The sequence below is a fragment of the Bemisia tabaci genome, chromosome 1 (genome assembly GCF_918797505.1).
Source record: "Bemisia tabaci chromosome 1, PGI_BMITA_v3".
In the NCBI taxonomy this organism is placed as follows: Eukaryota; Metazoa; Arthropoda; class Insecta; order Hemiptera; family Aleyrodidae; genus Bemisia; species Bemisia tabaci.
In genome coordinates, this window is record NC_092793.1 from 56,785,926 (window position 1) to 56,796,301 (window position 10,376).

General features: G+C 38.5%; 1 protein-coding gene across 3 annotated transcripts in view; it reads right to left on the reverse strand.

Annotated features, from left to right (window-relative positions):
* Positions 1-10,168, reverse strand: part of LOC109043182 (uncharacterized) — a 91,084-nt gene extending 80,916 nt beyond the window's left edge. Inside the window, exons 1-2 of one of the 3 annotated variants that reach the window (XM_019060299.2) lie at positions 9,475-10,168; positions 4,246-4,300 (exon numbers count right to left, since the gene is read on the reverse strand). The gene's annotated coding sequence lies outside the window, so the exon portion shown is untranslated. Of the gene's footprint in view, positions 1-4,245; positions 5,104-9,474 lie in introns of those variants that run through there. The other 2 variants (XM_019060300.2, XM_072303999.1) reach the window with 2 other exon arrangements.
* Between the last annotated feature and the right edge of the window lie 208 nt (positions 10,169-10,376).

The window sequence follows — 10,376 nt, forward strand, 5'->3', positions numbered from 1 at the left end:
GATACGGGGAATCATAGAAAAATAGATTTAAGAGTTAGAAAATCCTCCGCTTCGTGAAGCCATGTATCAGGCGGTATTTTCCATTTAAACAATGTATTTTAGCAGATTAGGTCATTTTCTTGTACCCTTTCAGATGCTTGTTCATTTCAGTAGTCCAGGTATTTTCTTGTGCTCACTCAGTAGTTTCTTCTAGAGTTTCTTACAAGTCATGACATTCACAAAATTGCAGACACCTGCAAATTCTCCATTGTGCTTTTGAGTCGCCCACTAAACGGGTTAAAACGAGTTTACAGTTAATAATAAGATCGGTGCGGTTAAGGCAAACAGAATGGAATATTTTCCACAAGGTCCTTTTCCCATAGGAGCGAGCTGTTAGGGAGGGAGGGGAGCTCCTTACGGCAGAGTGCTTCAAATCCGTCAAAATATACAGGTCGAGCAAACTAGGTTCAAACTAGCACCAAGGTTCTCCGACGAACCCGTGGTTCTCAGTCACGAAGCCGGTGGGTCAAATTCGTGGCTACTCCCTTGATTAGCCCGTATACGAATCAAGGAATTTAAAACGGCCAACATTTTATGACTCGAGAGCAGACTTTACCTCAGCAACGCGGAAGAGAGATGATCGAGCTTGGGGAGGGGGAAGGGGAGGAGGAGGGGGGGGGAGTTGTTGGTCGTATCTCACAGATCGTCTGAGTCCCGGTTTCTCAACTTGCTGTTTATGACTTTGGATCCTCGGGTCTCTCTTTCGGAGGAGAGCCAGGGCCAGCCGCAGCGCGGGTAACTCGAAAGTATTGGACCCATATAATGCCCTCCTTTGACCAACACGTTCTTACTTTTTGCTTTATGTGTGTCATCTAGTCATCTAGCTCAAGCTCAATATTTTATTCTGTAGCTCATCCATTATTTTTCATCATCGTGTAGATCGTATTCGATATACATCAATCGGGCGAGATTGTATCGATATCGATTGGTTCAAAACATAAACATAGCCTCAAAAGCCATTTGAGTAATCTGACGGAACGGGTTTTTTGTGATAGATTTTTGATTTGTATGCAATTCGTACGAGTGCTAATTGGCAAAGAGTAGTGGAATTGCTACGAAATTTCTCATTTTCAGCTTTACTGACTTACTTATATCCTAAAAATTTGGATTGAGGTTAAGTTCTATTGTTTATTGAACCAAACGATACATCGAACCACTATCGAATACGATCCATTATCACTTTCGATACCCGGAGCGGACGGTTCGCTCGAGAAAAAATATGGCAGTATCCCATTCATTATGATGATGAAAAGGAAAAATGTATTCCAGGAAAAAATCTCACACGCGAATTTGGAAAAAATATTGAGTTAGACAATGCTAATCACAGTACCGCAAGTAGAGTCTTTGTGGCGAATGACGACTTAGAGAGAATAAGAAGAAATGCTGTTGTTTTGTTTAAGCAGGGGGAAAAAGCCCAGAAGTGTCATTCCCGCGATTCGAATTTGGGACCAATCCCGCGTATGCGGACAGGTTTATTTGGTAGCCGGCAGTCAGGTTTGCCTAGAGTAGAGCCTAACCTAAATAAAGAAAAACAAGCAGAAAAATCCAACATGAATATGTTGGAAAAGCGTGCCGAATAACTGAAATGTTGGACACATACCTACTATTTTCACGTCTTTGTTATTTGCATCAATTGGTACTTTTTGCTAAATTTGGGAGAAAATATTGATTCATGAACGTTGAATGTAAATTGATTTTAAAGATTCCGTCCAATTATCTTGATTTTAAGCTGATATGCGGCATTTCGCACGACCGTGATTTGGGCGAACTGCCGTGCATCGAAATCGCGTTGAGTTAATCTCTTTGGATTTCGAACTGTAACTTCTCTCCTATTCGGCCGATTTTTACAAATGAGGTCTCTTTTTATTTACTTTAACGGAAAGTAAGGAAAAACTCGCATAGACGGAAAACAATTTTTGTGAAAATTTGGTGGATCCTGGCGTCACGGTGAATGGTTAATCGGGCGTGGAAGATAATAGGTTCGACGAGGCGACCCTCTCCTCGCCGTCTTTTATTGCCTTTCTCGAAACCTGACACCCAAAGCTATATCGGGAGATAACTGCAGTGGTTTGAGTGGATATCTGCAGGGGCCACGGTTAGTACATGGTATAAAGAGTCACGAGGCTCATCACAGATTGCACTTGCAGTGCAAGACGCTCATTGGCTAAACAGTTTTGGCGGGAAAGAAGGTTCTAGAGTTGAGTCCTCCGAGCGTAAGAAAGCTTCTATGAGGTTTTTGTCAAATGAAATAATACGGTTTTAACAGGAAAATGTTCTCAAGGGTTCCCAATTAGCAGTTCATTCGGTTTTTTGGTAAGAGACCATCAGGGCTTGACAGTATAATGGTTCAAAGACAAGAAAACGGGTCCGAGGAAAAAAATATTTGGACGGCCCGTTGAATAGCATTGGTTGATCGGTGTGCTGTACTATGGTACATCCGAGTGATTTCAAAAAGCGAGCCCTACTGGCACGCTTAAAAATTGCGAACTGAAATAAACCTTTCTTGCGTAAGATTTTGATTGATTCAAAACTTTTATTTTTGAAAAATATAGAGGGAAACGGAGACAAAGGCTTGAAAACTATTGAATCATGCAATTGAAAAAGTTAGCAAAATTGTTTGTTCACTCAGGTTAGTTATTCTTACTCCTCTGCCTGTGCAAACTTGGTCTGCGGTGACTTGGAAGAACTGCCCGTAGACGCGGGAAACTTAAAATGCGTGTTACAAACTACACAGATTATGAGCGCTATAGAGAATGAATTTCATACTTGTTTGACGTGCCCGGCGTTATTTTGGTGCGATTTTATCCGTAAAGAATATACTTATTTGGCTATATCTCTTGCGAGCGACATACCCATTGCTGCCCTGTTCCTATTTCTATTCGTCATGATTGTCATGAGTACTCATAATTATGATAAACAAAAGGAAAATTAACCGTAGATCTTAATTCAGAACTCAGTTTTTAGCGGTGAAAATTGGTCTCAGACTTCCTGGCTTTCAGTGCAACAGACCCAATCTTCAAAACCTCTAAGGTCACTTCCTCACGTTTGAGGAACTGTGTCTAGAAGAATGAAGACGGTTCGGACAGAGTTACGTAATTCATGAGAGGTTCGGCCGCTGGCGTCCCTGGGATAAAAAGTCGAATCTCTTGAATTCAGTTTAATACTCTCCGAACGGCTTTTGAAATTTTAACGACCCATTTAAAGAAAGAGCCCGTTACGAGCGAACGGTACAGATGAAGCCCCTCTCAGCTGTAAAAGTCGGACAAAAATGTGGGAGTTGCAATCGAGGGAATTACTTACAATTTTTTTCCTCCGCCGGGATCGACTCAACATACTCGACGGAGAGGGCCTCGCCGAGGGGGAGGGGGAAATCTGCAAACGGGACATCATGGATAACCAGTAATGGTCTAACGGTCACCGCTCTGGACTCAAAATTAGTAAGGCCGCCAAATTAATCGAGACAATACGCATTTTCCGTTAGATCTGGTTCCGGGAGGGAGGAAATCTGGCGCTGCCGCGGAGATGCAAACGCGAAAAAATGGCCACATTTGTGGGAAGAAGCTGTGGCTATCTCGCGGGAAGCTTCAACGTCCTCGCATGAATTATTCCCGCTGCGCCGAGCCGGGAGGATCGATGCAAGCTCTCCGGATCTGCCCAGAAGGCGGTACTTATACTTAACGATGAATTTTAATTCCTACGTTAATGCGGAGACACAATGGTCCGTTGCGCAACGCACGCAGACGCAACTTGACCGAGAACTTGAGACCAGTCGCCTTTCCAAAGAATCGCCTCCTCCATCCTCTCAATATTGACCTCGCTAAGTTTCGTGTAACATATCGATTTCATGCTAAGTTTGGTAAACAGAAAAGAGATAAAAAGCTACGTTTTGTTTTTTTTAATTAATCTTCCGGGAATAGCACACTATTGGCTTTTTTTTTTTTTTTTTTTTTTTTTTTTTTTTTTTTTTACGTGGAACTGTGCCTTCTTTTCCTCCTCAGAGGGGAAAGGGCAAGCTCGGCAGTCTCTACTTAGCTAACTTTAACTTAAAATTAGATCTGATTTTAGTATCGATCTCTCGAGCGTTTGGGCCGATTTTAACACATAGAAATCAACACACGAATGATCCCTTTGAGGGGAGGTATCGTCTTAACTTAGGCAGAGAAAATTCACGTGAAAATTTTTTAATACTGGTAGAGCAGTACTCACATTTAAGTAGATGAATGTACGGAAATAATTATTCTTGCTGCTGAAGATGAAAGCTCTGAAAAGAGAGAAGTAAAAAAATTTGAGAGTCAGATGAAACGGGGAAATGCGTTGTTCTCGTTTTAAAATTGCGTAACTAAAAAACATTCATTTTCAATTTTTGCATTATACTTTCTTCACTAAGAGATAAGAGAAACGCTCAATCTATTGTCACTTCTTTAAATTTCAAGTTATAATGTTCCGGTTTGAACCGTTGATCACCATCTTTAGGAGAAAACATCTTAAAGGGTATTACCCCTTCCTCCCACCCCACAAGAATATTCTGGAAGAAGGCACACCCCATGAATACAGACATTATCAAAGAGAGGCCCCTCTCCGCTATTGTGACACGTGTTAAAAGCGCGTAAAAAAGGAACGTTTTGGAACTTTTTGCAGGTCTCCTTCACAGTTTCAAAATGACGGAAAAATAGAACTTTTTCTGGGGAGGAACTTCCAGTTTTTGTCAAAAAGTTTCTTTTTCACTGTCTTTCCCAAATAAGTTTCTTTCAATGATAGTCGTCGAGCCCCCAAAACTATATTTTGCTTACAGACAACCTCAGCCGAATGATATCTATTTAATTGGAAATGACATGAAAGAAAAACTTTCTGAGGAAAACTGGAGGTTCTAACCTATCGCCAATTGACAAAGGTATAGTAGCTCATTACACATGTTCAAAATTTTGACTGCGGTTGCCATTATGATACGGTAGTAGATGATGATTTGCAATTCGTCACATATTTTGTTTTTTTATTTAATGCTCATTTGAACGACGTTTCTCAAACGGAAGTCAGCATTTGGTATTGCCGATATTTTTGGGGCGCGTCTCTCCCTTGGACCCCCCCCCCCCCCCCACGGAGGATCGGGGATTCGCAACCCTACTTTAAGTCCCCGCTGCCCTCGATATGGTGAACAAAATTTAAGACCGTGCCAGTTTCACTCTTTTCTTTTCTTTCTCCCTTTTCTTCTCATGCCGCGCGCTATGAAGAGAAAATAATTTTACTTCTGTTTTACAATTATATGCTCTTTATATACTCCTAGAAATTATTTTGGCCCTCCCAAAAATTTACCTTTCAAGGACATGCGGGAGTTAGAGAGGGTAAATCGCGAATTTGATATAAACACAGATAAAGATTGACAGCGCTGTTGTTAGTTGTGCTTCATTTCGGATTCTTTTAACAATATCGCTGATGGTAAGAAACGTTCAGCATTGAAAACTGAAAATCAATATTTTTGTTGCCAAGACGGGGTTGTCTCTATACTAAACATTTTCAGCCCCCATGGTATTAAGGTCATTTGCTTTACTCCATCACATATTCTGAAAAGAATGCTCTTGTTCTGTTTTTTTTTTTTTTTTTTTTTTTTTTTTTTTTTTTTTTTTTTTATTATTATTATTTTCCTTTATTCTAGTAAGTATGTCACAAGAAACGCAAGGAATTTTTTCAATCCCTCCTCCTCCCCTTCTGAACCCAAAACTATGCGGGACAGCATGTTCCCCATTGGCAATGACCTCATTTTTCGTGCACTCCTGTGTCCTCTCAAGATTCAAGTTTCCATTAAAATTATTGTTGAATATAATACAGGTAAATAAATTGTAATATGGTTCCTTTGCAATGTGCAGCTTAAAATGAGGGGCCTGGAGGACAAGGCTCCTAAGTGCAGTTTTTGAAAAAAAAAAATGAGATATTCTTGGACTCAACTAAAACTAGTTTGAATGAAAGTATATTCTGTGAAAAATTCACAACTAAAATCCAACTTTAAAGCATCAAAAAGTAAATTTAAACTTCCGTTTTGCCGTAAGGCTCCATGTAATTTTGAAACTTAAAACACGTACTTCTTGAAATAGCAAAAATTGCACTTATGCGGCTTGTCCTTCAAGCTCTTAAAATGATGTATTTTTAGTTGTATCTCGCGGGTTATTCATTTAAATTTTTCTTGTGTTGCACACATTTTTGGTGCAAAATAAGTTTGAAAGTAATGTTTTACTTTAAAAAATAAAGTCAGTTTGATTTTCCTTCACATTAAGTACAGTGAATAAAATACCCTTTTAGCACTAGGAACTCAATCAAACTTGAAACTTAGCGCATTTTAAGTTTAATGTGGATAAAGAGAGTCGAGTTGAATGATCAGTACGCGTTGGTTCCACAGGGAAACACATACATCTCATATGATTTTTTCATATTACAGCAAAATAAGAAAACCCAGTTTAATTCTTAATAAGATATCAAGAAAACGAAGGATTAAGTGTATGCTTGAGAATATCATAAAAATGCAACAGTTTTTAATACGGTTAACATCACAAAGTCAAAAATAAGATGATATCATCAAAATGAATCATTTCTTAAAAAATACCTCATTTTTTAACGAGCAGCAATATACTTACTTCCAGCAGTACCATCACTCTAATTTTTGTGGTACGGGAAGTAAACTGATTGTTCATATTATACACGTCGTGAATGCCCTTTGGACCATCGAGAGACTAATACAGGTGCCTCGTTAGTGGACAAAAGTTCAAACGTAAGAAGAACAAGAGTCTGTTAGGTCATTTTACGCAGAAAAGAGGTAACGAATACTTTTTTTGATACATTTACAACGAATAGGCGGCGGCGGCCTCTAGCGGCCCTTATTCTGGTTAAGAGTTCTATGCGTGAAACTTTCCTGATCAAAAATTGTATGCTCTACAAATTTTAAGGTGAACACTTTTTATAAAATGCATTTAGAACGAGTTGCAGAGTAGAATTTGAATTTTGGACTGAACAATTGGCATTTTTTTTTAGGAATGGCCGCACTTACGAAGAATCGTTGGTCGGAAATAAAAAAGTCCGCTTCAGTGCTAAAATTGTATAACCGCATATCAAACATAAATCATCCACCGCAATTTTTACATGGTATAAACCGTATCTATGTATGTATTTACCCTATTTTATGAATGTATAAGCCTTTTTTATCTAACTGACGGACTTTTTACACAAATACATTTTGGTCTCCGGAAAAAAGATGAGCCTCAATATCTGAGTATTTAGGTAGTTAGTCAATTTTTTCATTATTATTAGCGATACCTATTCATCACCTTAGGAGAACACTCATTCAGATTGGATGTCATATGTGTATAATTTTTCTTTTGCGCGCTATGCAGCCAATTCGGATAAAATTGACATTTTCCTTTTTTTCTGCAAAGACTGAATTTTTAAAGAGGCTCGTTTGTGAGATGGGCATGTTGGGAATCCAGAATAGATTTTCTTGGATATCTCATGATTTTAGTTTTATACAGAATTTATTCCTCCACTAAAATCTATTTTTTTTAGAAAGGGCGAGTGTTGTAGGCGGGGAGGTCGAAAGTACAAGAATTCTTGGGGAGCTACCTTTAAAAATACTAGGGGCGCTAGCTAATGAACAGTTTGACGCATGACACCTACAACAAGTCATCCTTCTTAAATTCTGTCATTTGATCTTAATGTTTGAATTGAATTCCCTTTCGTTTCCAAATACTTTTCAATATGTATAAAAAATTATAGAGTTAAAAAATACGTCAAGTTTGCAAAGGTCTTCGACCAAAATGAGGTGTAGATCAGGGAAGACGTTTTTAATATAATTTATTTAACGCTGAATCCCAAAATACCACTTGTTTTTACCATCTAGTAAGAGTTTTTGTAAAGTCAAAGATTTCACGGTGAAATTGGTTTTACCAGGTGACAGATGCATGCGCTGCGAAAAAAACGTAGGGTTTCTTCATATTCAGCAGTCAGAAAGTTGGATTACATTGATGGTATGCTTAGGAACTTTTTCTCTTTCCTTGACAAGAGAGTCTCCTTGGTCAAAAGACAGAATTGTAACCAGTATAAAACTTATCCGTTTCATTAACGTCTAAAAAGGAAGGTAAACATATTTATCTGTGCATATCTCACATTACTGTGCTTTTCATAAGTGGTTTCTGTCGCTGAGGTTGAACATGACCTCAAATTTGTTCTGCAATCCACGATATTTTGGGAGAATCGAATTTCCCAATAATGATTTTTTTCAGCTTAGAATATTTTTTTTTTAAAAAAATACGATTTTTTCACCAAGAAAAAAGTTCTAAAATAATGAAAATCTGAGTTGATTTTCGTCTTAATTAGCAAAATATACTAATGAATGGTCCCATTAGACGCAAAACAAACGAATAAGACTTATATTGGTTAACTAGGCGGGAATGAATTCCGGGATTGGGCTTTTCTGCAATGAATCTTTGACCAAGGAAAAATTCTCGTCAAAAAAATCAAAAAAAAATCTTACGTGTAATTGGCTGTTAAATCTGAAAATATGGAATCTGTTTTTTCCTAACATGCATGAGTTTCGCGGGAGATGCTCATGTAATTGGAAAAAACTAGCGTCAGTTTCTTTCAGAGCTTAAAATATCCTCAAAAGTATTTTTCCTAATCTTTGGTTGGTTGGTAGATACGTTTATTTGGTGCTTCGAACAATTTAGCTATTCCTTGTTTTAAAAGCATTTGTGCCCCTGTGCTTGTCCGTAGGTAGGTACAGAATTCAAATTTGACTATGGAGTTTACGTTGGAATTTAAAACTTAATTTTACATAATCAATCAGGATATGTAATAAGGAAATCAAAATAAGTGCAGAAATAATATGATATTGCTCGATATTATGAATCGAACTTTCCGCGACCCAAAAAGCTCAAACGAAAAATTTTTAGAAGCAGGATTCCCCAATTGAAATATTTGTTACCAATACGAAATTTACGAATAATCAAATAAACGTCAAATACAATACACTGAATCCATGGATAATGACCAGGCTAAAAAGATAACAAATAAATAACCTCATAGAATTCAAGCACACGGTTACGCCCCTCTCTCCGATTTCCTAATTATTGTGCGGATCATGGATAAATTCAATGTAAACAAAAAGTGAGGGGCTTGACGGGCAAGGCACATTAGTTGAGTTTTCGCTATTTCGAGGAAAAGCGTTTAAGGTTTCTTAATCATATAAAGCCTTATAGCGGAAAGAAAGTTTAAACTCACATTTTGATGCTCAAAAATTGGAATTTATCAGTGAATTTTTCACAGAATTAATTTCAAACTTACATTTACTTGAAATCACTAATATCTCAACTTTTTCGAAAACTGCACTTACGCGCCTTGTCCTCCAGGCCCCTCAAATAAAGATGTATATAAACTAGAATTCAAAATAATACTTACGTTTTGTGAATCCAAGAATCTAGAACATGAACAGACGAACTTGAAAATCATACAATTTTTGAGAACTTCAAGCACACCGGTTAAATCGAGAACTGCTAGGGGAACGAATTCCAAAAGTACGCACGAAAATTCGAGAGCAAAATTCGAAAAGCCGGAAGTGGAGACTGAAGCTAGGATTGGCACGCGCACAGAGGCATCACCTTTTTCGGATATGTAAGAACTCTAAATGAGCGGCGATAGTGAACTTGAAACGAAAGTCAGGGGAGCGACGGACACGGGCCTGCAATGCATAGCAGAAGAGAACATGTGACCGGGGAAGCGAGGAATCGGGAGGAGTCCGGAACACCAGCTCGAGGAGGACGGAGACGCAGAGACGGTTCCACACACGATTTGGCGAGGCTCAGGACGGGCAGTATACAAGTGACTCACGGCCGACAAGACCGAGATACTTTAAATACTCGGGAGGAGGGAAAGAGGGGCACAGCGATGACGGACCCCATCCCGGGAGATGAGGAGAATCATCAGTAGGGTCATCATAAGAAGACGGCACTTTACCGGTGGATTTCCTCTCCAGGAATCAATCCCGCATTCCCCAGAGTCTTGACCACCAATCAATAGATCCTACTTCCTACGAAATTAGTTACATTTTTTTCGTCTCATCCCTCTCCCGTTCTTTCGTACTGTCATCTTTTAGAAATTAAAAAAAAAAAATTCAAGCCAGTTTAAGTGAAATTGGGTGAAATAATAAAACTCAAACAAAATTTTATGTGTCATTATCAATCCCGCATTCCCGAGAGCCTTGACCATCAATCAAAGATCCTACTTCCTACTAAATTAGTTAAAAATTTTCGTCTCATCCCTCTCCCGTTTTTTCGTACTGCCATTCTTAAAAAATCAAAATA